We start from the raw sequence: 7,031 nt of genomic DNA, 5'->3' as shown, positions 1-7,031 counted from the left end.
AAAGATAATCAATATTTCCATACGGTTTACAAAAGTATCTGACTAGAAAAAATAAAATCCAAGTTTTGGCTAAAAAATACTTGTTCAATTCACAATTAAGTTGTATATTGTATCTACTAAAGTGTAGTAACAGTGATTGTGAACAGATTTTTGTAGCAAGTCATAAGTTTATGTTCACAATAAAAAACAATCAAAACATACAATGTCAAAAGTAAAAAAACAAATAATATTAAACTAATTAAACGAGCAAAATAAACCAAATTAATTTCTTTTTATTTAAAATTCTATTATTTTCGTTATTCCACATTTTAAACTAATGAATAAACAGTTTTTAATTAAATTTTATTTTTGTTTTGGTAAACAGCTGTTTGTTTGTAATTTGTGTGTTACCACTTTATCGTTTTTTATGCCAAAATCGATTGAATTTTTTATTTATATCATGAAATAAACAATTGACAACACTGAATTTTCTTACGACATTCGAAAAACATAAGAAAAATTGTCGTAAGAGTTGTTTAGAACTTTTGGATAGAAAATACCAACAACATTGTTATAACTATTGTAGCAGCTGCTGACATACAATGCATACAACGCTACAACATCGATTGTGAATTAAACAACTGATTTGAACAATTTGTTGATTATAAAAACAGAAATTTTCTATTATATTGAATAAATTAAACTTTAAATTGGATGTAGATATTGAAAAATTTAAAAAGTACAAATTGGTTATAATAACCTAATTAATAGTTACTTTATCCTTATTTCAGTTAGAATTATGTTTTTTCTTTCCTAATTATAAATTATTTGTGGAATTTACAGTATTTTAATATCTACAACCAATATTTATTTTTAAGTATTGAATATTAGTAATTGTAAACGTTTTGTGTGTGTGGATACAAAAACACGTTTGTTTAAGAGCGAGAATGACAGTAGAGTAGAGTGTTTTTGTTTGCTGTCCGTAAAAATGTATTAAATTTTGAAAATAGAGAATTATATCATGATATAATTATCGAAATTTAAATATTTAAAAACATAAAGTTATATACATATAAATAAGAATAATAATTTAAATTATGATTGAACTGAAAAATAAATAAATTTAAATAAACTAAAGTCTTTATATCAAAGTAAAAGAAAATTAAAAATTTTTAGACAACAACAAATTAAAACAAGTAAGAATGTTATAGTCGGCCAAGCCCGACCATATAATACCCTATACCACAGACTGTCGTTAGTTTTAACTTGAGCACCTGCCGTGTCGGCCTTATCTCACGGTGGTCTTTTTCATCCACAGGGTAGACTTGAGAACGGTCTACCATCACCCCTTTGTCTTCAATGAAGACTCAGGTGGCAATTTTTGCACATTGGCTAAGACCGGTACCATGCGCAAGTACTTTGCTGGAGTACTCGAGCTGTCTAATCTCTTGCCAAAGTAGTCACGTTGTAAAAACAACCACACTACTATGGCTCTGTTGATTCGGCAACAGCACCTAAAGACGTAACCGGTGGACCGAAGCACGATCCATCAATAAGCCGTAGACATCGTTCTTACTCACAGTGACACGCTGTGGCAAGTCTGATATGAACAGAGTAAACTCTGAACATATCTGGACAAGGAAGGAAAATTAATTGGTATCACTTGTATATGATACCTTTCATCCATCATCATTCAACCCAGCACACATCTCATTTATCCGACACATTCATAGAGAAAAACATACGACACACTCATTTAGGTATACGGGTGGATGAGTCCCGCATACCTCTACATTCATTCCGTATCATATACAATTGACCCCAACCCATTTCCAACGCTTAGTCCCACAGTCACTCCTCTGTGGGGTATCTGTTGATTTTCGGCAACAGCACCGAACTCTTATCCCGAAATATTGACTATTATCATGCATCAGTCTTTTAACCGCCACATATACTCTTCCCGCGAATTTGGGTTCAACCAACAGCCATTACGTGGATCCCGAAGGAACCTCAACCAACTGACCAGCCAGGACATAGTCCTGCGGGCAACTGGCCACCCGTAGTACCCGATTATGCGGTGCTCTGGTCAGACCTCTGGCAATCTATGCAAGGACTAAGCCAAGCGGTAGACTGAAACAACCAATTTTTCAGTCCCGGTCAGACTGGAAATTTAAGCAATTATTAAACTTTATCGTCATCAAGGCTAGTATAAAACTTGGTTTGGCAGGTTTTTGTCCAGATACGAGTGTATTAAACATAATTATGAACTTAAAAGCCCTATTCGGCGGGTTCAGTTGTGTGGGGGCTAGGTTAAATAATGGACTGATGTAAACCATTTTCAACAGGCTTCGTCTCTGGTACAATAGAAGATCGAGTGCCAAATTTTATTGAATTATCTTCAAAATTGCGACCTGTAGTTTGATTACAAGTTTTAAAAGCCCTATTCGAGGGGTTCAGTTGTATGGGGGCTAGGTGAAATAATTGACCGATGTTAACCATTTTCAATAGGCTTCGTCTACTATACCATAAAAGATCATGTGCCAAATTTGATTGAATTATCTCCAAAATTGCGATCTGTAGTTTGATTACAAGGTTTACAAGCCCTATTCGGGGGTTCAGTTGTATGGGGGCTAGGTGAAATAATAGACCGATCTTAACCATTTTCAATAGGCTTCGTCCCTGGGACAATATAAGATTATGTACCAAATTTCATTGAATTATCTTAAAAATCTGTAGTTTGATTACAAGGTTTACATGGACGGACGGACGGACAGACGGACGGACATCGCTAAATCGACTCAGAAAATGATTCTAAGCCGATTGGTATATTTTAAGGTGGGTATAGGCCCAATATTATTGTGCGTTACAAACATCAGCACAAACCCAATGTACCCTCCCCACTAAAGTGGTGTAGGGTATAAAAAAACGTAAGTAATTTTTTTATTGATTTTAATGTTTTTGTATAATTATACCCTTCACCTTTGTGAGAAGGGTATATATAAGCTTGTCATTCCGTTTGTAATTTCTATAATATAATTTTCCGACCCTATAAAGTATATATATTCTGGATCCTTATAGATAGCGGAGTCGATTAAGCCATCTGTCTGCCCGTCTGTCTGTCTGGCGAGATGCGAATCTTCAATAATTCTATTAGACATGATTTCAAGAAGATCGCAAAATCGGTCGGTAAATAACGGAGATATGAGCAAAAATCCGAGACAACCTCTGAAAATTTCATCAAAAAATTTTTTTTCATTGCGTTGTTATTTTTGTTTTTCTGTGTTTTTCGTTATGTATGTTTAGATGTCTGTTGGTTTGGATGCCTTGTGTTTTTTTTTTGTGTTTTATTTCGTATAGCGTTGTTGTTCTTTTAGTTTAGCTTTTGATGTAATAATAATGTAGTCGGGAAAAAATTTAAAATTTATAAAAGATGTTTAAAATACACTATGGTGAAGGGTATATAAGATTCGGCACAGCCGAATATAGCACTCTTACTTGTTTTATATTAATTAAATTAATATATTTACCTCATGCATTCATGGGAGTATTTAATTGTTAGGACTGGCAATTCTAATAAATATTTTGAGTGAAGTTAATATTAAATATATTGTATATAATATACATACATTCATACGTATAAAATATTTATGTTCTCCTACCCTTATTATTACATATTAGCATATTATTTTATATCTAGTTCACATGTTAACAAAGTAAACATTATTATTATTTTTTTCTTTCTTGTTTTTGTTTTAATCAATTTTTCTGAATTAATACTATTTCTAAGATAATTAAGAGTAATGTATAAATATTTTTAATATACTTTATATGTATATAATTATGTAATGCGTTTGTTACGGATAGCATATAATTATTTTTTATTTTTTTGAATTTTCATAATGATTTTGTTAAATAAGTTAATTTTATTTTGTTACAAAATTGGGGTAAAATTTATCTCTATGCATATACATCAGGAAGAACATACATATATAATTGTATTAAATGATCGATAATCTTGGACCAGTTATCAACAACAGAATCATGTTTGATAATACGCTTAATGTGCTGGGTTTAAAAATGGCGCATATTAATGCACAAAGCCTAGTGCCGCGATTAGGAAGTACTAAGCTTGATGAGATTAGGCAATTATATAAGGATAGTGTAATAGATATTTTAGGCGTGTCGGAGTCATGGTTTAAAGACTTTTTAGTGATGCCTCTGTTAAAATAGAAGGCTTTAACATTATACTTAGAATGGACAGAAATATACGGAGGGGCGGTGGTGTATGTGTCAGAAAGATTCAAAAGTCGGATTATTTATTAAAGAATGGATGAAGGCGTCTTTGAATGTATATTTGCTGAAATTTTAATTGGAAATGGACGAAATGTTATCGTTAGTGTTGTATATTTACCACATGGTAACTTGGCTGTTTGTGAAGATGAGCTAATTCGTTTAGCTACTAGGAGTGATCATTTTATAATTTGGGTGACTTAAATATTGACGTATTTTCCAGAGGTCAAGAAATAAGAAGATTTTGCCAAAGATCTTCTCTTTCCATTGTCCACAACTCCCGACCTAAACATTATTTTGATTTTAGATTGATTTGATTGATTTTTTATTGTATCGAATATATTAAATGTTAAGCGAAAGTGTCAGTTTCAAATTCCAACTTTAAATTCCAATGAAGCTATGATTTGTATTACCTATTAAGTATGTAGATATAAATGTTCAAACCGATAATTTGTTTTACAGAGATTTTAGAAATTTTGATCATGGAAGTTGTATATCACAATTACGATCCATTGATCTCTCACCTTTGTACAATAGTACTGATCCACATGAACAGATAGCATTTTTTTAATTCTGTTCTTTTTGATTTATTTAACTGATAGGGATGTTGCTTTTCGTTTAATGCGGGAGAATAGAACAGAAGAAACGATTAGATCATATTGCCGGAGTCGAAACAAGATAAAATATATTAATCGCAAAGTACGGCGAAGGTCATGTATAATTTTTTTGCAAAATGCACTCAAGCACAGATGTGGCAAAGACTTAGGTCAATAGGCGCAATAGGTAATAATGCTACTTCTGCTACTATTGATCCGAATGAATATAATGAATACTCGAGAATGCAAAAAACATATCTACTTGATGAGTTGGTTGATCGTTGATTGTACCTTACCTTACATACATTATAAATTCCTGCATAACACGATCAATTTTCCCATCGAATTGGAAAATCGGTAGAGTTATACCTATACCAAAAATTAAACATTCTTCTTCAGTTGCTGACTACCGTCCGATTACTATTTATTGTTGTTCTAAAATCTTTGAGATCATTTTAAGGGATCAAATGCTTAATCATCTTAATGAAATGTCTGTTATCAATCCATTTCAGTTAGGTTTTCGAAATGGATTTAACACTACTAATTTAATGTTGAACATAGTTGAGACTATTCGATCTAACATGGATAAACGCCTGATAAGTATATTAATATTTTTAGATTTCCGTAAGGCATTTGATTCCTTAAATCATGATTTATTGGCATTTAAACTAAATGATCAATATAATTTCAGTTCTGTATCCTGTTAATGATGTGTTTCGCGAGTTTTCTACTTTTAGATGTTATACTTATGCTGATGACATGCAATTATTGGCAAGTTCTTCTTACGATAATTTACAAGATCTTGAATCACAACTTAATGAGGAGCTCGAGAGAGTGGTGTGTTGGACAAAGGGTAATATACATTTGAATATCATTATGGGAGGTTTGGATATAGAATTAGTAAATAATTATAAATCTCTCGGGTTTCATATTGATGACAAATTAAGTTTTAATCAACACATTGACTCTGTAGTGTCTAAAGTAACATGGACTCTACGCAGACATTACAGCATGAGCTATTATTTACCTCTTATTATAAGGAAGAGAGTAGTGTTAGTATTATGTATGCCATTATTTCTGTACGGTTTAGAGATATTTTGCTGCTCATCCCGAGGAAATTTATATAGGCTTAAATTATGTTTTAATAGAATTGTAAGGTACATTTTCAATTTGGGTATAAGAGATCATGTATCCGGACATAGAATTCAATTACTTGGCTATGATTTTGATGATAATATTTTGCGTCAGATTGTTTTATTTGCAAGAGCTGTTAAAAACTTTGAGGAAATTTTTAAGGATCATATGATAAATTAAAAGTCATATTTTTGTTGTTGATATATACATTTATTTTTGTAAACCTCAATGTATGTATATGCATAGAGAAATTTTTTGGGGGGAAAGCACTTGGTGCGATTAAAGAATTAAAAAAATAACAAAATTATAAATAAAAATGGTTATAAGTTTAGAAACAATGAAAAGTACTATTAAGTATATATTTTTAAGCTAAGTTGAATTAATACTGTCATATTTACTGTAAAACTGGAACTATTTGGCCCATTGGGCTTACAGCTTGCATGATAAATAAATAAATAAATAAATAAATAAATAAATAAATAAATAAATACATTATTTCAACAGTTTAAGTATATTTTCTATGCATGTAATTCAGTTCGTAATTGAGCATTGAATGATGAATGAGAGCGTGAATGATGAATAATACCCCGTTTACGGTGCAATTATTCGTAACTCACGCTCTCATTCATCATTCAACCACCAATTATGTACTGAATGACATCATTCGCCATACACAGTATGTCAAAACAAAAATGTCAAAAGAAAACAAAATAAGGAAAAACATTTTTGTATTAAATAAATAAATTAAAAGTAAGAAATAAAAAATCTGATTAAAGTTAAATTTATTTGTGGAAGTTTTTTAATCTTAAATGGAGAAAAAAAAAGAAAATTATAAAAAAATTATAATATCCCGAAGATTATTGGCTACATTAAAGATTGTGGAGGAGACAATTTTATATTTTTACCTACCTTTTTTATCCATTGCCAATTTACAAATTTAAAACTATAAAAATAAATAAACACAAAAAATAAAACATCGTGTGAACTAGGTATAATGTGTTGTATAACGGGGTATAAAGAAACATTAACGAC

This window comes from Lucilia cuprina, chromosome 6 (assembly GCF_022045245.1).
Source record: "Lucilia cuprina isolate Lc7/37 chromosome 6, ASM2204524v1, whole genome shotgun sequence".
Classification (NCBI taxonomy): Eukaryota; Metazoa; Arthropoda; class Insecta; order Diptera; family Calliphoridae; genus Lucilia; species Lucilia cuprina.
The sequence above is the reverse complement of the archived record's forward strand: the minus strand, read 5'-3'. Positions refer to the sequence as shown.